General features: G+C 40.2%; 1 protein-coding gene across 2 annotated transcripts in view; it reads right to left on the bottom strand.

Moving 5' to 3' along the window:
- Positions 1-24,760, bottom strand: part of LOC123877876 (linear gramicidin synthase subunit D) — a 55,310-nt gene extending 30,550 nt beyond the window's left edge. For both annotated transcript variants that reach the window (XM_045924810.1, XM_045924809.1), the window contains exon 1: positions 24,632-24,760. The gene's annotated coding sequence lies outside the window, so the exon portion shown is untranslated. The remainder of the gene's footprint in view (positions 1-24,631) is intronic.

Here is a 24,760-nt window from a genome sequence, read left to right on the forward strand (position 1 = left end):
TCAGGGAAGTAGTAGGTGAAGAATTTGTGCGAGTCTCTAGGCCCACCAAATGCGTCGATATACGTGTTTCGGGCCTGGATGACTCCGTCACCAGCAATGACGTGGTGACCACCGTGGCACGTATAGGAGGTTGTTCTGTTGATCAGGTGCGTGCCGGGGAGGTAGTCCGCAATTCCTCGGGCCTTGGGACGATTTGGCTGCGTTGCCCAGTCATGGCTGCAAAAAAGGTGGTTGAAGGAGGAAGACTATTAGTGGGCTGGGTTTCGGCCCGCGTTAATCTGCTCGACGAACGACCCCAGCGGTGCTACCGCTGCTTAGAAAGGGGTCATTTGAGGGCTCAGTGCATCGCTGAGACTGACCGCAGTGACACTTGTTACCGCTGCGGGCAGATTGGCCATAAAGCGAAGGGGTGTTCGGCCGCGCCACATTGTAGTGTGTGTGCGGCAGCTGGTAGACCAGCGGATCATCGGGGGGGCAGCGGCGCATGCAATCAGCCCAGAAAGTCCAGAATGAAGAGTGGTAAAGCTGACGATGGCCCCCGGGTCTCCTCGCAGTCTGCCGGCCCATCCATGAACAATCGGGCTGAGGAGGTTGAGATGGCCGTAGGATAATAAATGGCTCTCAGATTTCTTCAAGGGAATATCAACCACTCTGCTAGAGCTCAGGACCTCCTGTTCCAGAGTATAGCGGAGTGGTCGATACACGTTGCCGTGGTCGCTGAACCGTACTACGTCCCATCGGGTGACGATTGGGCAGGGGACCTTGACGGCTTGGTAGCCATCACAACCCGGACCGCTGCTGGATCTCCGAACTTCGAAAGAGTTGTGAGGGGGCGGGGTTATGTCTCAGCACAAGTGGGTGACGTCACAGTAATTGGCGTCTACTTCTCACCGAATAGAACTCTGGCGGAATTTGAGTCATTTCTGGTGGACCTCGGAGCCCAAATCGATCGGAATCGCTCAGACCGGATGCTCGTCGCCGGTGATTTCAACGCCAAGTCTATGGCGTGGGGATCTTCGGTGACTGACGCGCGTGGTAGGGAGCTCGAGGAGTGGGCGCTCTCAATGGGGCTGTCGGTTGCGAACCGGGGGACGGCTTACACGTGTGTGCGGCAACAGGGTGGCTCCATTGTAGATATCACTTTTGTTGATGCTGCTCTGGCATGCAGTGTCCATGGTTGGGAAGTGCTGGAAGGTGAGGAGACACTCTCCGATCACCGATATATTCGGTTCACAGTTGCCTCATCTGCAGCATCTGCAAGCGGTACAAGTCAGATCTCACGAGGCAACTGTCCTCGCTGGTCATTGAAGCGCCTAAACAAGGAGGTCTTGTACGAGGCTGCATTGGTTCAAGCATGGGTAACGGGATCTGAAAATCCAGTGGACGTGGAACGGGAGGCCGAGTCATTCAGCAAAGCCATGACGCAGGTTTGCGATGCGGCTATGCCACGAGTCGGTCCCTGCCCGCCAAAAAATGCAGTGTACTGGTGGTCAATGGAGATAGCGCAGCTGCGTAGATCCTGCGTAGCAGTGAGACGCCAGTACCAAAGGAGCCGCCGCCGTCGAAATCGGAATGAGCCAGAGGAGGCGCGCCTCTACGCGCTGTACAGGGAGGCTGTCGTTGCCCTACAGGTGGCCATTAGAACGGCAAAGGAGCTGGCGGAAGAGGAGATGCTTGAGAGCCTCAACGCTGATCCCTGGGGGCGACCATATAAAATGGTCCGACGAAAGCTGCGCCCCTGGGCACCACCCCTCACACAAACTCTTCAGCCTCAACAGCTGGAGATGGTCGTGGATTCGTTGTTTCCACAAAGGGTCATTCAGGAGTCACCTGATATGGCGCCGCCTACAGCTGGAGCGGACGAGACCGTTTCTCACGCGCCCGAAGTCACCGAGGGTGAACTAAAGGCAGCGGTGCTGCGGCTCCGATCCAAAAACGCCGCTCCGGGTCCTGATGGAGTGCACGGCCGTGCATTAGCATTGGTTTTGGGCCCACTAGAGCCCCGACTAAGAGGGCTTTTCAGCGCATGCTTGGAGAAGGGGCAGTTTCCAGGTCCTTGGAAGACAGGGAAACTGGTCCTGCTACGCAAAGAGGGTCGCCCAGCCAGTTCTCCATCAGCATATAGGCCTATCGTGCTACTTGATGAGGTAGGCAAGCTCTTCGAACGTGTGGTTGCCGCGCGTATTGTTCAACACCTGGAGGAGACAGGACCGGGTCTCAGCGACCATCAGTTCGGCTTCCGCCGGGGCCGTTCCACCATTGACGCAGTCGCACGGGTGAAGGCCCTAACGGATGACGCAGTTTCTCGGGGTGAGGTAGTCTTGGCGGTGTCTCTTGACATCGCTAACGCTTTTAACACCTTGCCTTGGAACAGCATCAGGGAGGCGCTGAGATACCATGCGATGCCGGCATATCTCAGGCAAATCGTGGAGGCCTATCTCTCGGGCCGGGCTATTGTCTATCCGGCACACGGTGGAGAATGGGTACGGCGAGAAGTGTCGTGCGGTGTTCCACAGGGTTCGGTTCTTGGGCCTCTCCTGTGGAACATCGGCTATGATTGGGTACTGCGGGGGACCAACATGCGGGGTGTCGATGTGACGTGCTACGCAGATGACACTCTCGTGACAGCTCGAGGCAGCAATATCAGGGAAGCGCGCGTCTTGGCGACGGCTGGAGTGGCCCAAGTTGTAGCGCGTATCCGGCGGCTGGGACTTCAAGTAGCCCTCAATAAGTCTGAGGCTCTGTGCTTTCATGGGCCAAGGAGAGCACTTCCAGCGGGCGAATATCTGGTAGTGGGCGGAGTTTCCATCGCTGTCGAGTCAACGATGAAGTACCTAGGACTCGTTCTCGACAGTCGATGGAAATTTGAGGAGCATTTCCGGCGCCTGGCCCCCAAACTAATTGGGGCTGCCGGGGCGCTGGGACGGCTTCTTCCAAACGTGGGTGGGCCAAGTGCCAGTTGCCGCCGCATGTATACGGGAGTAGTGCGGTCGATGGCTCTCTACGGGGCACCTATCTGGGCGGATGCTCTGAACGCCTGCATTCAGACCCTGCTGCGAAAGCCGCAGCGAGTCATGGCGGTCAGAGTCATCAGAGGTTACCGCACCATTTCCTGTGAGGCAGCCTGTGCTTTGGCAGGGACTCCTCCATGGGACCTGGATGCGGAGATGCTGGCAGACATGCACCAGCGAAGGGTGGATGCTCGATTGAGGGGCGAGTACCCTACCTCCACTGAAATCGCTGGGTGGCGGCGAAATGCGCAGGTCGAGCTCCTCCACCAATGGTCGGCAAGGCTCGAATCACCCAGCGCAGGTCATATGACAGTGGCGGCGATCCAGCCCGTTCTACAACGGTGGGTGGAGAGAGGGCATGGAGTACTCACACATGATGCACATGATCATGCACAAGATGAAAGCATCTTGTGCAGGTCCTTTCGGGGCACGGCTGCTTCGGAAGGTACCTGTGCAGGATCGCTGGTAGAGAGCCTACTGAGGAGTGCCATGAGTGTGGCAGTGCCATGGATACGGCGCAGCACACTTTGGCAGAGTGCCCAGCATGGGATGAGTCGCGAGAGACGCTCGTGACAACAGTGGGGCAAGACCTCTCCCTGCCAGCCGTAGTCAGAGCCATGGCGAACAGCGATAGGTCTTGGGAAGCGGTAGAGTCCTTCTGCGAGGAGGTAATGTCGCAGAAGGAGGCGGCGGAGCGCATGAGAGAAGATGATTTGAGCTCTCATGCCATCCGTCGTAGGAGGGTTGGGCGTAGGCGAGTCGCCCACGACCACCGCCTACCCCCTTGAGAGGGGCTCTCGGGCGATGGGCACGGGGAGTCTATCGCCCGAAAAGAAACCAGTCCCCGAGTCGGGAGGCGCACTATTGTGTTCCTAGTGTGCCTCAGACGGTGGGTAGGGACTATATTGGTCCCCCGAGGAGAGTCCTTAGTAGCCGCCGCTGGCCAGGTTGCGCGAACGTGTTTGGCCCCGTAACCTGACCATCAGGCGATGCGTGGAACGCCGTGGGGTTTTAGTCGGTAAAAGTCCGACATAACCTCCGTGCCTCCCCGGGCGCGGTGGTATCCATTAGGATTTCCCCACGATAAAAAAAAAAAAAAAAAAAGGTTAGCAATATGCCGGGGAAGAACAAAGACTACATTTTTGCCGGAAAAATTTTAATTTTCTTGGACGAAAAGTAGCCTATATTAATTTTCGGGATGGAAACTTTGTTTCATCAAAATCGGTTAAACGGGTGAGCTGTAATAAGATAATATACAGACGGAAAGAATGGATTAATTTTAAATGGACTAGGTACCTACCTATACATATTTAAGACTTCCTCAACGAATACCTAAGAGTGGGAATGAAACTAAAAGTGGTTTCGTTTTTACTATGCAAAATACGAACCAGTAAGTTTTTTGTCTTTGTTTTGATTAACGGTAGCCAACGGCAAACAGGTCTTTGGCCTAATGTGAATATTATACTAATTGAGCATCTGATGGCATAATATAATCCCCGATCTATTCGATCGATTAAACAACCCCTTGTGGCAGGATAGCTCTGCCAGGGCCGGGGGTACCAGCCAGGTAACCTCCCCGTGTGCCTGAGTGTTGCGGCTATGTAACTATGTACCCTGGAACATGGTTAATATTTCTCTGCATGGGATATTGTTAGCCATGGCTAATTGCTCTGGCAGGAGGGGATGATCGCCTTCGCGTCCCTCTGAGCCCAAGCAGAGACCACAGTAGATGCATCCATGGGTCATAGTCTCAGGAAGTTGAGGCGCTCATACCCCCGAAACACGAGGATACGGTGGGCGTGGCTGTGGTGGGTAGTGAGTGCTCCATCGCCCATTCATCAATGACTGCCCCTTCAGTTTCTCTCCTGTCCAGTTTGGTGACGTTCACTCCTCTCATCAAATGTTGCCTACTAAAAATTGCAATAAGGCCGCCTTTACATAAATATTGTTAGGTTCTAGTTCCTTTGTTTTTCTTTTTTCTGTGCAATAAAGACTTTCCATCTATCTATCTACTCTAATTGTTTCATGGTGTTTCGATCCTAGAAATCTATAAAATCTAAGGGTGCTGAAGGCACCCACTAAGCCAAGCGTTAAAGGTTGTACCTGTCGCCTTAATCTAGTCGTTTACCTTGTATTGGTTTTTTCAGGTCAATTTAGCCTGCATTTGGAGTCTAGACTGCATCCGTACTATTCATAATGTATGGTGTAATGAAGTGTATAGAGAGAGTAGAGGTCAAAAAAATTAAAATCTACTTAGGCTACCAAAATAAGTACTTGTCAAAAACTTGCAAACACAGTTTGATTACACTAATTTTGTGCATGGAGTTAATTTTGCGAGTCGAGTTGGTTGGCCTTATGGTTGTAAACAGTGGGTCGGACCACTACTATGGTACTATTAAAACGGTACGATTTAAATAAGTCAGATGTTTACTGAAATTCATATTTTAGTATGATGAGGTTAATTTTATAAAAAAGTGTAAGAAAATTGCATATAAAACTACAGGCAACTTTTCATAGTTATGTAGGTAGAGCAAGATATTAATATTATTTATATGATTAAGTATGAATTATAAATATACTCTAATGCTAATGCCGCCAGCATCTTGGGTACAATGCCTCGCTGCGGTGGTCTCGATGAGGTTTTAGATTTAATTTAGTTTTTAATTTAATTATTTTTATTTGATTTTAGTTTTAATTTAGATGTAAGTTTATTTTATTAAAAAAAACTCTTATGTTGATGTGAATATAAAATAATAATAAAAAATATTTCAACTCTTTGTAACCCCCGATCCAAAAAGAGGGGTGTTATAAGTTTGACGTGTGTATCTGTCTGTGGCATCGTAGCTCCTAAACTAATGAACCGATTTTAATTTAGTTTTTTTTTTTGTTTGAAAGGTGGCTTGATTGAGAGTTCTTAGCTATAATCCAAGAAAATCAGTTCAGCCGTTTAAAAGTTATTAGCTCTTTTCTAGTTATTGTAACCTTCACTTGTCGGGGGTGTTATACATTTTTAATTTACACTTGTCTATTTTAAAACTTCAAAGAGGTAACACCGTAGCGCATCGATCGAGAACACATCGTAGGGTCGGTTATGTCGTAACCGGTCATTAAATTCATAAACCACGGCGAACGGCCTTCGCACATTAGAACATTACCCAATAGTTTCGGACTCCGAGTAATCGCATATGTACTGCGCGTTCAGATTCAAGTGCAACTTCATTCATTATGGACTAAGAGCCAGCGGGTGCCAGACCTTCGTTATTTAAAAAAGCCGAGAGTTTCTCTGCGTATTGTCTGTTATTCAACCCCTCTGCCAGACGCCCTTAAACTTTTAAACTTTAACGTCTGGCAGGGGGTTGCCACGACACTAACGGCCGTATTCACAATCATTACTATGAGGTCTCACAGTGCGCTCGAACGCATAGTGTAGGTCCCACCAATCAGATCATTGTAAATTGACGTGACACAGTCATCTGTCATCGTCTCATAGTAATGATTGTGAATATGGGTATTAGTATCTGACAATGCATGACATGATTTCTAATACTTTTCCGAAGAAAATATACAAAAATAGACTTTATACTTTGACGTAAGATTTTTTACACTTTATTAGTGTTATCTCCCAAAGCCACCATGTGCTGGGAACAATACGTAGAGAAACTTTCAGCTTTTATAAAATAACGAAATTCTGGCCCGCACTGGCTCTCTCTATTACACAATTTAACAAGACGAGGCAATGTCAAGTTTAATTTACGACACTCGATTTCTTTATGTAACGCTGCAATGCTAAGTTATGTAAAAACGTTTATTAGGGTTGTTAACTATCCGACGATATTTGGTACAGGGATGGTTTACATCACCTTCTTGGGAAGGTTAACAAAATGTGTTAATTATCGGATTCTTTTTTACGGTACTTAATTATTTGGCCAATAACAGAAAATATGCACATAATATTTCCGGCGTAAGCAAGATTATTAGAGCTTAATTACCTGTATTTCCCTGTTTTTAAGTTTCCGTACCTCAAAAGGAAAAAAGGAAACCTATGGGTATTTCGTTGTCTGTGTGTCTGTTGCTCTGTCGTGTCTGTCAACTTGGGAGATGCAACACCTCTAAGTAGTCTACGGCGCTTCCCGTTGATCTAGGATCATGACATTGGGCAGGTGCAATGTCTTATAGCACAAGACTAAAGGAAAAATCCGGTGGTTGGTTTTCCGGCATGAAAACTAGCCTATGTCACTCTCCAGGCATTTTGCTAAATCCATGGAAAAAAATCAGGTCGATCCGTTGCTCTGTTGTGGCGTGATTGACGGACACCCGACAAACTAACAAACACTTAGGCATTTATAATACGTTAAGTACTTATAGTGAATAGTGATTCAATACAAAACCACTTATCGCAGAGGTACCATCCAAACAAAGTTAAGTGCCTACAATGAATGTTCCATGCACTCGCCTTGTTTTGTCGGAAGTGGCTGAAGGTCTGATCTTAGATTTTGAGTCGCACAAAAACATAAAAATCAGCTAACATGCTTTACATTGATGTTATTATCATCGTCTTGGATCCATTTATTATTTTCCGGATTACTATCAATTTCTGAAATCTTTTGAACATCTTTTTTTAACCCCGACCCAAAAAGAGGGTGTTATAAGTTTGACGTGTGTATCTGTGTATCTGTCTGTGACCTCGTAGCGCCTAAACGAATGAACCGATTTTAATTTTTTTTGTTAATTGTTTTTTGTTGCTTGGTACCTAGGTATATTTTAATATTGTATGTAGGTACCTTAAATGCGCGATGGTGGCATAGGTAGTGGTTAAGATGTTGACCTCCTATGCAGGAGGTTGGGAGTTCGACTTCGCTTCCTGGCGCGCACCTCTAAGGCGCAAATTACACAGAAGAGGTGTAAGGTAAAGGTGTGGTGTAGGTGTAGCGCTGATAATAGTGCCGCTTCAAAACTGCATAGGTTTCAATCCTGTCCAATCAATCAGCCTGTATGCGTCCACTGCTGAACATAGGCCATTCCAAGAGCGCGCCACCAAACACGGTCCTCCGCCTTCCTCATCCACCCGCTCCCGCTACCTTGTTCAGGTCATCGGTCCAGCCCGGCTAGCATGGGCAGTAGATAAAAATTATATCCCCCGATTATATCCACTGATTTCTATGACATCAGTGGGTATAATTGGGGGATATAATTTTTATCTACTGCCCATGCTAGCCGGGCAGCAGGCTGGAAGTCGTCCCACACTGCACTTACCGGTACGCGGTCTCCACTCCAGAACACGTCTGCCCCATTGTAACATCTGCGTAACGTACGTCTGCGTAAATTTACATTACGAAATTACTTTCATGCATGTTGAGATTAATGTCACGCAACTTATTTCAATACGCACAAAATTAGACGCTTACGCGTTTTCTTATGATATTAATGTCATGTTTTTTTTTTTTAAATGAAGATATTATAATGAAACTTAAAGCTAGCCTCTATTAAAACTAATATCATGCTACTAAATTCGTAGTGTGAATTCGACTTTACTCATACATTTATGAAAGCGACGCTTTGTGAATTTTGTATCAAACTTCGCCTTTGCCTTGCCCCGCATTTGTGTGATTTGCGTCTAACTATGGTCTAACTCTACGCTAAGCAGGCCATGCTTGTCGTAGAGGCGATGGCCGTTGGAGCCGGAAAGTCCTTGAGTGGAGTCCGCGTTTAAGCAAATGTAGTGTGGGACGCCCTCCAGCACGATGGACCGATGATATTAAGCGGCTGGCGGGAAGTGGCTGGGTGAGGAGGGCTGAGGACCGGGTGTGGTGGCGCTCTTTAGGGAAGGGCTTTGTCCAGCCGTGGACATCCACAGGCTGATGATGATGATGATGATGATGTTGATGGTCTAACTATTCAGATCTACCGAGACAGCGAAGGCTTAGTAATTGGGTTCTGTACCCGAAAATAAAGAAAAGATTTCGACGAATTGAAAACCTCCTCCTTTTTTGAAGTCGGTTAATAAAAAGGGTGCCACTGCCAACGGAAACATTTAGGTAAATACCTACTTCGATTCCGACTAAAAATACTTCAATGATCGACTCGAATCGATCGAACGATTGTCGAATTTTTAAAATAAGTCTAAATAAATCGAACTTTACACTGCGTTGTTCTATAAATTTCCAGAAAGTCGCAAATTCCGGCCGAATAAGTATACCTATTTAATTATTATTGGAAATATTATGATTTCGAAGGCAAGGTCTCACCAACAAGTGCTCGAAAAACACGTGGTTGCTTAAATAAAATCTCGTTTTGTCTAGATATTTCATATTTATAAACATTTGTCACGGCCTTACATAAGGTCTTAGCTTATATATTTTTTTAAATAACTATAGGTAAGTATAGGCATGCGCACTTGCGCAGGAGCTGATGCTAAGGTGGAGCGCGCCTGCCCAGAAAGTGCCTATACTCACTCTCCTTTTGAAAGTATGTACCAATTTTATAGCAAGCGTGGAAAAACGGAGGCCGGAAGCCATACCATATTGTAGCAGTGCGTATTAGAAACCGGGGAAGCAAATCGCTTCGTCCGAGTTCGTCGGATTTCGTCTAAGTATAGGTAGATTAGTAGATTGATTAGTAGATAGAGTAGATTAGCAAGCCTCGTGGTTAGATTATCGATAGTAAGTAAAATGGCACGGGGGTAACTAGGTCGAATAGATCTTCAGCACACTCTCTGAAATATCTTGTCATTGGTATGGTATTCATAGAACGTAGGTTTTACAATAGTTGCAAGACAGAACTCTAGTAGGTAGGTATTTCAGAATATATAAACAAGTGTAAATTAAAAATTTATAACACCCCCGACAAGTGAAGGTTATAGTAACTAGAAAAGAGCTGATAACTTTCAAACGGCTGAACCGATTTTTTTGGATTATAGCTGAGAACACTCGATCAAGCCACCTTTCAAACAAAAAAAACTAAATTAAGATCGGTTTATTAGTTTAGGAGCTACGATGCCACAGAAAGATACACAGATACACACGTCAAACTTATAACACCCCTCTTTTTGGGGTGGGGCTTAAATATAATAAATAATAGGTAAGTGGACCGTAGGGCATTGACACAGTACTGCTATCTTACGAACTGCAGTATAGGTTATCTGTACTATTTATTACTTTTAATATCGGTATATGCGTGAATAGGCATCTTCTATAGGCTAAGCCGCTCCATCTTAGGCTGCATCATCACTTGCCAGCAGGTCTGATTGCAGCCAAGTGCTAGATTATAATTTAAAAAAGGTCCGGCCAAGTGCGAGTCAGACTCGCACATGAAGGGTACCTTAGTACTTTTTAGTTTTTTAGGGTTCTGTACCTGAAAAGGTAAAACGGAACCCTTATAGGATCTTGTCTATCTGACTATCTGTCTGACTTTGTTGTCTGTCTGTCTGACCGTCCGTCCGCCTATTCGTCCGTCAAGAAAACCTATAGGGTACTTCCCGTTGACCTAGAATCATGAAAGGCAGGTAGGTAGGTCTTATAGCACAAGTAAAGGAATAAATCTGAAAACCGTGAATTAGTGATGACATCGTTAAAAAAAAATTTAAATGTGTTTCAATTTTCGAAGTAAGATAACTATTACAAGTGGGGTGTCATATGAAAGGACTTTACCTGTACATTCTAAAACAGACTCCGATTCGCACTTGGCCGGTTTTTTTATTCATAGCGGCCATTTTGAACGTTTTATTATTTTTTGTGATAGGGCAAAATAGAAAATAGAAATACATATTCTGTGAAAATTTTAACTCTCTACCTATTGGCTATTACAGTTTATGAAGTACTAGCTGACGCCCGCGACTTCGTCCGCGTGGATTTAGGTTTTTCGAAATCCCGTGGGAACTCTTTGATTTTCCGGGATAAAAAGTAGCCTATGTGCTAATCCAGGATATTATCTATCTACATTCTGAATTTCAGCCAAATCCGTCCAGTGGTTTTTGCGTGAAGGAGTAACAAACATACACACACAGACACACACACACACACATACAAACTTTCGCCTTTATAATATTAGTGTGATAGCCTGCTGACAGACGGACAGAAGACGGACGGGCAGACGGACGAACGGACGGCGGAGGTTAGTAGTAGGGTCGCATTAGATTAGAAACGCATAAGTAAGCATGAATTAGGTACTCTACGGAGTACCTAATTCATAATTAGTTTTATTTCTATGTCTATTTATTTACAAACTTATCTTTACACTGTACAAGTTTATCTATATCTTATTATTTTAGAATAAAAAAATGAATATCTATCTCTGCAATCAATGTCGGATTTATGCACTGTTAATTGGATTAAAGATATTTAGTTATGAACGTATCGAGCTATTAAACTTAATAATGTAAATTTATGAAGGAAATGCTAGTTCCAATTAGTGTATAAGAGGATTTTCAATTAACTCAGATTAGTGAGGTTGGCTATATTGCTGAATACATTGATATAGAATTGGTGGATAATCATATGCCACTGACGCGGAGCTGGGCGGAGTTGAGCGGAGCGGACAGTGAATTGGCCAATCACAGTGCTCGAAATCATCACTGCGCATCAGTGCAAACTGTGAGTGCAGAGCGGAGGGTAGCGGGACGGAGCGCGGCGGTGCGGCACGACCGGTAGGGTAGACTTTGATTGATCGGAACACGGCTCAATGTAGCTCTAATCTGCTCAACTCAGCTCAACTCCGATCCGCTCCGCTTCAATGGAAACACTTGGCACTTTTCACTACTCTTCTCCGTCCCACTCCGCTCAGCTCTGCATCAGTGGAAATGCACCCTTAATCTCTAAATCAATGTCAGTTCTAAAATGTTTTTCACAATATTCCCTCCAGATCTGAAACCGAAATCGTGGGCGGGCGCTTATCCATACTAATATTATAAATGCGAAAGTGTGTCTGTCTGTCTGTCTGTCTGTCTGTCTGCTACGTTTTCACGGCCCAACCGCTGATCCGATTTTAATGAAATTTGGTACAGACATGGCATCCTCTAGTATCACATAAATATGATAATTAAAAAAAGTATTAATTTTTACTTATCCACATACCTAGGAACGTGTATTTTTTAAGGACACAGAGCATAAAAAATCCGGATGAACTTAAAACTTGTGCAGGTTTGGACTTTGACGTTACCGGTATAGACTGGGACCGAACCAAAGTAACAGTGCCCTATAATTTAATCGACTCAATTACCATTTTATAACAAATCATAATGAACACCACTTACTTTAGAGTTATGTGTTCGAATATTATGATTAATTAGTTATTAGTATCAAAGGCATATTGATAGGTAAAGAACTCCTCATAACCTCATCTGTTGTTTAAATTGCAATGCAATTCTTGGAGTTTTACAATTTACAATACTATTCTAGTAAAAAAGTAGAGCCAAAGCGCTCTTCTTTCGATTTCTTTATAATAAAGCTCAAAGCTCAAGCTAAGCTTTCGCGCCGCGCGGCTCACGTGTAATGTTTTCGGTGTATTAGTGAACCAATTTCAACTGTATGCCGACGTACTTTACATGAAATTGATTTTATGTTGTTATCAAAATTATTAACGTCGACTTCACACCATCTAAATGCGTTGGCCCTTATGTGTTAGCTTGTTTTTACTCTATCATCTCATTGCGTCTTTACCTAGTAAAATTTATAAGTAGGTAAGATAGGTATGTCTCATTGAAATAAAAATAGAAATAAGACCTGTACGGAACCACCTCAGCCTAAATTTAATTGGCACGTGTAAGACTTTTCACTGTTTACAAATAAAACAAAATGAATAATGATATTATCTTACGATAAGAGATCATAAGCAAGGGCTTGATTGATTACATCGACCTTAAATTCTTTTCCGCGCTTTATTCATACAAATAATACAAAGTGTTTCAAACATAGTATACTTACTATCCTTTATCTCACCATGGCCGTATAGGTTAGTGCGTGTGAGACATGTTAAAATAATTATGTGAAATCATCGTGAGTGCTCAGAACACGTATAGGGTAGGGTTTAATACAGATTAATTCGGATGTGATAGACAAGGTTAAAATAGCAAGCACCTAGCGCCTATTAATTTTTAAGGATCGATACCTAAAAAGCATAAAAGTTTGTCTTGTCTGTCTGTCCGACTGTCCGTAGCCGCGAGCATCATGTAAGTAGTATTATAATAGGTACTAGCTGATGCCCGCGACTTTGTTTCCGTGGATATAGGTTTTTAAAAATCCCGTGGGAACTCATTGATTTTCCGGGATAAAAAGTAGCCTATGTGTTAATCCATGGTATAATCTATCTCCATTCCCAGCCAGTAGTTTTTGCATCAAAGAGTAACAAACATCCATACATCCATCCATACATACAAACTTTCGCGTTTATAATATTGGGTAGGATGTGTAGCATAGGTAGTTACCTACCTTACAGTAGGTATATTCCTACATTCTCTTTGACTTTTCACGTTCAGTCGTGAAGGGGCTTATGTAATGAACTTGAACTATTAGGTAGGTCATACAGAAGCCGGTTTACCTATCTGACTGCTTGTTTAGCGGATCCACAGAAATCTAAACAGGGTATTAGAAATGCAAATCGTATCTGCTCGCGCTAATATAATGTGATTAATAAATAATATATGTGATTCGTCATCGGTCGTTGATTTTTAACATTGCAATTTATATTTATGAACTTAGAATTTTTCCTCTTTCATTTGAAATCCCACTCGATAGGTACAATTAGCAAAAAAAAAATTTTGGAAACCTCTACTTTTTTGGGTGCAAGTTACAACATCCGTCAGGTCGATTTTTTTCAAATAAAATGTAGCCTATTCCACCCGGACCATAATAGCGAATCGATTGACACCTCAAAATCGGCTCAGTAGTTTAGGCGCTACGGTGGAACACACATAAATACAAACCTACACACATATGCACATACATAGACTTTTAAAATCCATAACCTTCCTTTGGCTTTGCCGTAGTCGGGTAAAAATAAAAGAGTTGCATTTTTTTTCGTGGAGAAATACGGGGCCAAACACGTTATTCTGATGAGTGTATAATTATTTTGGAACTTGGTCTTAGGGGTCTAAAAATTACTTTGGTGAGCACTTAAATTGAACCCATTTTTAAAAACCTAAATCAACACGCACGAATGAACGTACCTACAGTTCAAACCACCGATTATCTTATCAACGCGCAACAGTTCGGACAACAGATTTTAGCTAGATTTCTAGATAGATAAAAGCTGACAATAATCTCAGCACCAAATCTCAGTGATTTGATAGATGAAACCTAAATCCACGCGGACAAAGTCACAGGTGTAAACTGTTAAATGGGTTTGTTTTTATTAATTCTTATTTATCTAATGTTTAGGCAGATACTTTGATATAGTTCATTAAAATAGTTAAAAAATCATTCAATGACTATTTTTTGTGCAGTTAATCATTGATATTGAATGATCCAATTTATCTAAACTAGGTCACAGCTAGACAATAAAAACATTTTCGTTTTTCAAGTCCCAGTAATAGTTAAATAATACCAGTAGCAGGTTAAGGTTAATTCCGCGACCTCAATCATAACTACAAAGGAACATAACGATAACAATCAATTATTAACTATTCATTAAACCTTAAAACGCTAGTTTAATGCCTTCGATAGGTACATATTTTTCGATTTACGATAAAATCAATATTCTTAGGTGGGTAAATACGTACTTTTAGAGTCAAATATTTAATTAGGTAAGGAAATAACAAACCTTTCCTACCACTTGCTCGGAAATTGCTTCATTATTTAAAAAACTAGATCAAGTGCGAGTCAAACTCACGTATTAAGGGTTCTGTACAAGAATTCTTTTTTTTTGTGATGATGTTACCACAAATTCACATTAAAGATAAAAAAATTAAAAATGAAAAATAATAAATAAAAAATCCTGTGATTTTTAAAAGTTCACAATGTATTGCAAATAAAACATCTGACTGACGCTAGCGGTCAACGAACGTGGCGTAAGTAGGCCACTCGGAGTCAATGCCGCGTCGTAGGTGGGGCATTGACTCGAATTTTGCGCGCTATACATTGCGGGTTTGAAAAATACTAAATCACTAAAATTACAAAATAAGGCAATTTATTTATTAAGGTAAATAGCATTGGATTGTGTTTAAGTAGTATAATAATAACGCTTAGTTTTTGCTAGCGTTCTGGTTACACCCTGTACATTACTGCCTGCCTCAAAGTTTAGTGCTTCGATACTAAAAATTTAAAAGTTGTTTATTTTTAAATTAAATACCTGCAAAAGAGCAAAAAGTTTGTGAGTTGGGTTGGTTATCGACCCTACGTGAACTTGTTTGCCCAAATTATATTATTACAATCCGAGGTCGTGCTTTTCCAAGTCTTTGGATTTAAATTATGAACATCTTGCCTTTTAATTACCAACTAGAGGATGCCCGCGGCTTCGCCCGCCTGGATTTCGGTTTTTTAAATCCCGCAGGAACTCTGATTTTCCGGGATAAAAAGTAGCCTAGGTCCTTCTCCGGGATGTTGCCCATGTCTGTACCAAATTTCATCAAAATCGGTTCAGCGGTTGGGCCGTGAAAACGTAGCAGACAGACAGACAGACAGACACACTTTCGCATTTATAATATTAGTATGGATTACAGCTAAACGGCAAGCAATCCGTAAGTAGGTAGGTACCTAATAAAAAAAACCCGATTGCCGTGCCAAAAAAGGTAAAACTTTTTACATTTGAAAATGGTGCCGAACTGATTTTTTTTTCCAAAAAAGATTCCGACTAACTGAGAACCTCCTTTTTTGAAGTTGGTTAAAAATATAGTCACGGTCACTCGGGATGATACGTAAGAATTCTAACGATACCCTAACATCCAAATCTGTTCAGACATTTAGAAGTTATGGTTGAATAAAGAATGAATGAAAGAAAAATGAATTGTTCAATATTGCTGTATTTTTTACCCGACTGCGGCAAAGCCAAAAGAAAGGGTTATGATTTTAGCAGTCTATGTATGTATGTATGTAAGTATGTATATAATATGTAAGTATGTATATATGTAAGTATGTATGTATGTGTGAATCTGGATACAATTCTGTGTGTTCCACCGTAGTACCTAAAGTACTGGGCCGATTTTGATAAATGGGCTAGGCATATTTTATATGAAAAAAATTGACATCGGATGTTACATAAAAATAAGTGGAGGTATCCAAAAATTTTTTAACTTCATCTTGTTTAAATACGACTTGTTTAGTTACATCGACGTTTTATTACGATTTCCCTTTCGCAGTAGTGAACACTTCTCATCTATACTAATAAATAAAATTGGAGTGTCTGTCTGTAATTTCGAAATAACTATCGCATATTAAGGTCATATGGTTATTTGAACGATACTATAACTGAATCACACGTTTTTAAAATTTTTGTCTGTCTGTCTGTCTGTCTGTTTGAAAAGGCTAATCTTGGGAACGGCTGAACCGATTTTGACGGGATTTTCACAGACAATTAGAGAATTGACCAGGGAGTAACATAGGCTACTTTTTTAACCGACTTTCAAAAAGGGAGTTGTGTTTTTCTACCTATGTACACCGAAATCTCCGAGATTTCTGAACCGATTTGCGTCATTTGTTTTTTAATCGATAGAGGAACTTTGCGACAGTGTTTCATAAAAAATTTGGAGTCCAACTCCTCAATCCTGATGCTGCAGGGGATCTGACCAATCTACGCGGGCGAAGCTGCGGGCATCAGCTAGTACTACTATAAGGGGGAAGTCCAGGTTCCAGTTTTAAATTGAGTGTGCTTGGTGATTTTAGCCGTGGCAAAAATGTGCCACCAAGTGATTTAGTTTCACATACTATACCAGTAACTAAAGTCACTATATACACCATAGACACTATAGACAAAAGTATCTATAGTGTCTATAGAGACACTTAACTAAGGTTGTAATCTATAGAGCACACTTTGACTTTGCTTAGACTTAAGTTTCAGTTAAAACGAGACACATTTATGTCCGCGGTATAACGCTGTCTCGTTTTAACAGTGACTTAAGTCTAAGCAAAGTCAAAGTGCGGTCTATAGATCTCAGCCTAAGACATAAAAAAAATACACAGGACTCGGTACATCGACCCGTTAAGTGAGCCAGAGACCTTGGTATTCTTGCATTAAAGTAGGTACATTAATTCAATTAAGTATTATAAACAATCTTTTGATGATAAAAAGCAATTATTGAATAACCCTAAGCGGCAATTATGTGAACCTGTGCTGACCTATTTTGTTAATTGCTTTAATTTTAACTGGTTGTGGCAGTCAGAGCCTTGAAAGTAGTTTTTATACTAAAAGTAGTAAAATAATTATACCTTAAAGGTATTTCCACTTAAGGTCTAGAATCTAGATAAACAACCTGGATTTTGACTGCAAAATTGCAATTGGGATGCAGTTTTATGCAGGTGACATAACTGTATTTGACTTGACCGACTACTAATTACCGACCGATTAATCAACCTACATGATCCATATTATTATCCATACTAATCCATATAATTCATATTCATATTTAGCCATAGGGGTTGAATTTTCAAAAATCCTTGCTTAGCGAATGTCTGCATCAACAGCGATCTGATTTGCATGCCGAAATTCAGCCCGATCCATGTGGAGTTTGAGTTGTGTATTACTAGATCAGTCATTCATTCAGTCAGTCAGTCAGCTTTTCCTTTTAATAAGACTGAGATTAGGCTGTTCCTTGTTAATTACAATAATTCATGAAATGATAGGCATAAAACTAGACTATTACCTACAAGCCTAAATAAATTGTAGCTAATTATAAATTACCTACAAGCCTACATAATAGCCGATGTGTAGTGGTGTGCACCGATGAATCTAAGTATTATTTACTTCTTGAATTGGTGCGCAATCACCATTCTATTCTATAATATGAGTCAGCAGAAAGATATCGTAGCTCCTATGTGTATCACTATTCTATATACATATAATAAAATTGTAGAAAAGTGGTGCCTGTACAATGGAAATATATAAAAAAAAGTAGCAGGGGTTGTTATTATATCGATGCCGAACCCGAAATTGTAATTAATTTTTTTTTGTCTGTGTGTCTGTTTGTCTGTGTGTTTGTGCACGCTAATATCAGAAACGGCTTATTCGATTTAGATACGGTTTTCACTAATATATTGTAGTAAGCTTCACTTAATATTTAGTGTTTATTTCATGTCAATCGGTTCATAAATAATAATAATAATAATATCTTTATTTATTTAAGCAACAAAGGCCCACAATATTATGTTAGTAAACATCTTAACCTATGTTAGTAACTAAATTATAATGTAATGTATGTTAGTAAGAAACTTATTCTATGTTAGTTAATATAATTAATATACTTATTAACTAATGCAGACATCCAGTGCGCTTTGAGAGCGCTGTCCTGTCTGTCTGCTATCACCTTCAGGATAATATTGGGACTTCTCTCCAGCCTGCTTTTAATTGAGGCGATCCGTTTCCGCATTATTGCGAAGAAACCGTCTACACGGTTCTCCGCAAACATACCGGACGCGCTACAGTATCGAGGCAGTCCCAACATTATTCTGAAGATGTTATTATACTGGACTCGGAGAGCGTTTATAGATTTTTGGGTATAGTCAACCCACAGACTGCACGTGTAGAAGCTCTGACAAAAGGACTTGAGCAAAGTGACCTTAACTTCTTTTGTGCAACGTGCAAATCTGCGAGCTATCATATTCCCTCTAACCGCCAACGCCCTCCGTTCCCTGTCTATGTCACAGTTATCTTTCATGTCTGCTGTAACCACATGACCCAGGTATGTGAATTTGGGCACCCTAACCAGCTCTGCACCATAAAAAAGTTATGTCAATTTAAAGAATTCCACGCGAACGAAGTCGCGGGCACAGCTAGTATATAATAAATACTAACAATAATATCTTACACTAGATGATGCTCGCGACTTTGTCAGTATGGATTTTGGTTTTTCAAAAATCCCTTGGGAATTCTTTGCTTTTCCGGGATAAAAAGCTCTCTATACGACTCTTTATATCCAGATAAGTGACCAAAACAAAGCAACTCGAACGCGTCGATATTATAAGAATTCGATGACGTTCAAGAAATTTTAATGAATCTCTTCCGCATGAGGTCAAGATCATCGACAAAGCATTTTATCTTTCTTTGTAGAGTTCAACAGAAATATACCTACTAGGCGGTCCTATATTAACCTAGTAACCTGATATAGTTATGTGACAACATAAATTAAGAGCCCGTGAGGCCCAGACCTTCGTTATTTTATAAAAGCTGAATGAAAGTTTCAATGCGCATTGTCCCCTACGCAGGTAGAAACGATTAGCGACTAAGAAGTTTGGATCATCGTGGCTTTAGCAGATATCAGGTAAAAAGTGTAGTATGAACTAAGAGCCCGTGAGGGGCAGAACTTCGTTATTTTACAAAAGTTGAATGAAAGTTTCAAATAAAATAAAATTCAATAATTTTTTTTTTAATATTCTTAAAAAAAATCTCTAGACTAGTCCACCGTCACGTCTCAGCAGCTATGAATACTTAATCTTACCTCTGTAGGTATAATGCTTAAGATCAAAGTAAATAGACTTCTGACAAGTAGGCAGTTCTGCATTACTGAGGGCACTTTATTTCGCAACCATTCGGCATTGACACACTATCGCTTCGAGTAGATCAAAATAATTATATTTTATAAACTAATATTTATGAGTTATTCGTAATTCTAACAACGGTGTACACGCCACCTTAAGTACTTTACCCATCGATATAAATAATATAATAAGTCTATTGTTTACATGTGTACCTATAAATTTTTCTTTTTTTGCAACCTGTCATTTGTGTTTTGTGGTGCAATAGAATACACACTACATACACATACTTTAAAAAAAAATTAAAAAAAAATATTAGCCATGCTAATCATGACTAATTAAGCGTAAAGCTTGTGCCAGGAGTGGGTACGACAATAGTGCAACGGGTTGGGTTTGAACCGGCGACCTTTCGGAATTTAGTCCGCTCCTCAATCGTTGAGCTATCGAGGTTCTATATCCGCATATTGTTTCTTTATTACTCTTATATTAATTGTTCAACATATTTTAATCCCATCCTTTTTACTACACAAATTTTTAGAATGCAATTATAGGTAGCTCGCAATACCTAGTTACCTCAATAAATCAAAGTAAAGGCAATCTTATTGAAAGGAAAATAAAGCTATGACCACACGTCTGCACTTCCTGAACGCGCGATGCGGGAGCGTCAATGAAGCGAATCTATAAAGCTCACCTACGACTGTTCTAAGTCGCGTAGGTGTGTATGGCACCAGCGACCGCGCCGCGCGGCTGACGTTCCGCTTCGTAGTCGCTTTTGTAACGCAGGTTTGAATGATGATTTAATCTTCGTAGACAAGTTTTATCTAAAGTGTTCGCAGTCAATAATAAACATATCGTTAAACAAATAAACACTTCCCAAATTACCTTAAACTATCTAGGTATGCTAATTAATTGGTATTCTTATCTCAAATAATTGTTTGCTACAGAAACAATAAATTAAATGCATCGAGTTAATAAAGAATTCAGTTCAGATTGTTAAGTATTTTTTTATTACTACAAACTACCTGCCTTGGGTTTCGTTTCTATTTTTACATGAAACGAACTCTTTGCGAATGTATTATAAGTAATTCATATTATGAAGGCGAAAGTTTATATATATGCGTGTGTGTATGTTTGTTACTCCTTCACGCAAAACTACTGGACGGATTCGGCTGTGGAACGGTGATAGATAATATCCAGGATGAGCACATGGGCTACTTTTTATTTCGGAAAATCAAAGAGTTACCATTTGATTTTTGAAAATTTCAATCCACGTGGATGAAATCGCGGGCATCAGCTATAGTATAATACAATAATATGGATTCTACTATCGGATCATAAATCTGGTTCAAAGATTTGTGTCGTATTCTATTGGCATGATTTAGTTGACCGCGTTTGCGAAAATATTATGAACTAGACCTTATACTGTCTGAAAGGCTGGTTCATATTCTGAGTGAAGAATCAGCGTGGCTGCTCAGAGCGGAAATACAGCAGTTTGCGTCGGCTAGCAGTTTCCTTTAGGTAATTCCGCTAGCAAGCATACTACTAATAATGCCCCAGAAATTATCTCTCTACATTTAAATAGCACATCGCTTCAAATTCATTCATAGATTAGATTTACGATCAGTTCGATAATAACCTAACAAAGAATAAGGAAGTGTTCAAATTGTCATGTCGATTAAACATGCAGAGACGCTCAATATACGAGTATTGTGTAGAATTTTAACGTCAGCAAAATGATTTAATTTAATTTTTCCATAACCAATTAATATAATCGGTCTCTAATCCTAATTTCCTAAGCGACATCTTCATGAATCGTCGGCTCTGTAGTGAGATGGGTTTCACCAGGGTGATGGTCTCTGGTATTATATTCAAAATTCAAAATGTTTTTATTCAATTAAACTTTACCAAGTGCTTTTGAATCGTCAAAATAATCTACCACTGGTTCGGAATGCCGTTCCTACCGAGAAGAACCAGCAAGAAACTCTTAAGAACTAAGATAATGTAAGACTGAGCGCCACCAACCTCAACGTCAGAAAGGTCATCAGAAACCTTGTAAGTAAAGAACTCTGTGAACGAACTAGGTGATAGGTTAGGTTTAAAGAGTTTATTTTTTCAAAAAGAACAAAAGCGCACTAACAAACATGAGAACAATTCTTGATATAAATATAGAAGAAAACAAAATCTTTAACGCGTTGACTTTATACAATAATAATAATATGTAATCAACATATTTAAACTTTATATTCTAAGTTAACAAACTACTGTGTTTGACAGTACTTTTTTAATTTAGCTTTAATTTTGGAAAAGATCATTCCAAAATAAGATGCTAGCGACTTCATCCATATGGATTTAGGTTTTAAAAAATCCCGTAAGAACTCTTTGATTTTCTGGGATAAAAATCACCCAATGCATAGTTTAAATACGTCTCCAGTACGCAAGTTATTTTTGTACCTTTCGCCAAAATCGGTTAAGAGGATGAAAAGATAAAAGGCAGACTGAGTTTCGCATTGGAGTAAATGCGAATCTGGAGGTGGGCGTTAACAACTGCAACACAGTTTTGAAACTAATGCAAAATTGTAAAGAGTTCTAAATAAAGATTTTTCATTTTTTTCATTTTTTCGTATAATAAATAGGTATTAGTAGTACGATCTTTTGTTACTGAAGAACTGCTGAGCTTTTTAGTTTATAGACTGAAATCCGTATAGGAAGCTCTGTGGAGATTCTTCATTTCATTATTTTAAAAAACAGTAGTTACCATTTCTATGAGTGTATTTAGCATTCTGTGGCATAATAACAAAAGGAACAAAATTATAATCTCACAAAAAAATTAAGGAAGTGTCAAAAGTACCGCTGTTTTAATAAAAACAGCACTGTAGGCATGGAGTTGTGATCTATAGTAATAAATTAACATAATAATGGTAATATTATGCAAATTCTATGTTAATAATGTATAAAAAATACTTCCGAACTTTTTGCCTATGAGATCTAATTAAATTAGTAATAGTATAAGTTGTAAACAGTTATAGTCTAAGATCCCACTGCTGCCAGACCTTCCTTATTACCCGACTGCGGCAAAGCCAAAAGGAAGGGTTATGATTTTAGTAGTCTAACTATGTATGTATGTATGTTTATTAAGACGATCGCAGTCGGGTTTTAGTTTTCAACTTCATCTTGTTTTCTGAGAAACAATTCGTGGGATAGAGTAATGCTAATGTGTATTTGTAATGCACGCATATTTGCTAGCTTATATCGGGGGTCAATTTGAAGATATCAGTAGCTAAAGGCACGTTAAAACATAACTCACTTTTCTTGATGTATGAGTGCGGATTTTTATGTATATTTCCTGAGTATCATAATAGAAAAACCGGCCAAGTGCGAGTCGGACTCGCGCACCGAGGGTTCTGTACTCAGGTATTTTCTGGTATAATTCCATTTTCAGGTATAAATCTGTTTTAGAATGTACAGGTAAAGCCCTTTCATATGATACCCCACATGGTATAGTTATCGTACTTTGAAAATTTTTCGTACTCGTACATTTTTTTCGACATTTTGCACGATAAATCAAAAACTATTATGCATAAAAATAAATACAAATCTGTTTAAAGCCCTTTCATATTATGACACCCCACTTGGTAGAGAATAGAGATATCTTAAGAAAATTTAAGCACATTTTAATTTTTTTTAATGATGTAACCACAAATTCACGATTTTCGGATTTTTTCCTTTACTTGTGCTATAAGACTTACCTACTTGCCTTTCATGATTCTAGGTCAACAGGATTTCTTGACAGACACGACGGATGGACGGACAGACAGACAACAAAATGATCCCATAAGGGTTCCGTTTTTCCTTTTGATGTACGGAACCCTAAAAATTACGACTTAGACTATAAGTAAGATAAACTTTGTTATTTTTGCGAGCTTTAAAGCATTTGGCGGAAATCACTGCCGATAGGAAGTGTCAGTCAGTATTGAATAGTAATTGTTATCAATGTTGTGTCAAACATACCTACCTACATGAAAATCAGCAGTCAGACTTTAATAAAAGAGAGTAAATTTTTAAACAGGTACTTTTGTAGCTGATGCTACTATTACTCTACACTAACACTATTCTATCCCACACATTTTATTTCTCAAAAAATAAGGAAGGTCTGACGGCAGTGGGATCTTGCTCTGTTATTATATTATAGTAGGTATATAAGCCAGCACCATAGACCTCTACCTACTATGTTATCTTCATTTGAAAATTTCAAAAACTACTAGTAAATATTTGATGAAATTAAAAAGGTATACTAAGGATATATTGTAGTTTTTACCAAATATACTAGTAGTAGTAGGTAACTACTTAGCATTATAAATTTAAAGTGAATTGTAGGTTTTCCCTTACCTTTTTTTTAAAAGTTTTTTTTTAAAGAATATTAGCCATGCTAATCATGGCTTATACTCCCCTTTCCCCCTCCAATTAAGCGTAAAGCTTGTGCCAGGAGTGGGTACGACAATAGTGCAACGGGTGGGGTTTGAACCGCCGACCTTTCGGAATTCAGTCCGCTCCTCAACCGTTGAGCTATCGAGGTTCTAAAAGATGGGACCGAATATAATTAATTTTACTAGGGCATAAAAACTTATTTTCCGAAATAAATAAAAAACAATGACTTTTTTCTCAATCAAGATTTTTTCACTTATGCAAATACCGACTGTAGGTTTTTTGAGTCGGGGCCTAGCAAAGCTAACATCTCATTGCCTACTAAATACAAATATCCAAAATATTGAACTCCACTAACATGCACCATTGAATTGAAATCTCTTCATCAAATTTCTTATTTTAAAAATTAACATGCACCACCGAATTAAATCATCTTATTTCAAAGTCCGTTAAAAATTAAAATACCTACATAATTTTTTTTGGAGATGTTACCTAACAAAAAATACGGAACCCTAATTTTACTTAAGATTACTATGCTATTTAATATTAAAACGAATTCCCGAAAAAAAAAAAACTAAAACTTACAAATAAATCCAGTTCAGTGTCACCAAAAAAAAAAAACAATCGCACGCACTCTGAACCGAACAAAACAAACCACAGCCACCTTTACACACTGGCACTGTTGCAAGTGCACCGCACAGTAGACTGCCCGCG

The sequence above is a fragment of the Maniola jurtina genome, chromosome 24 (genome assembly GCF_905333055.1).
Source record: "Maniola jurtina chromosome 24, ilManJurt1.1, whole genome shotgun sequence".
Lineage (NCBI taxonomy): Eukaryota > Metazoa > Arthropoda > Insecta > Lepidoptera > Nymphalidae > Maniola > Maniola jurtina.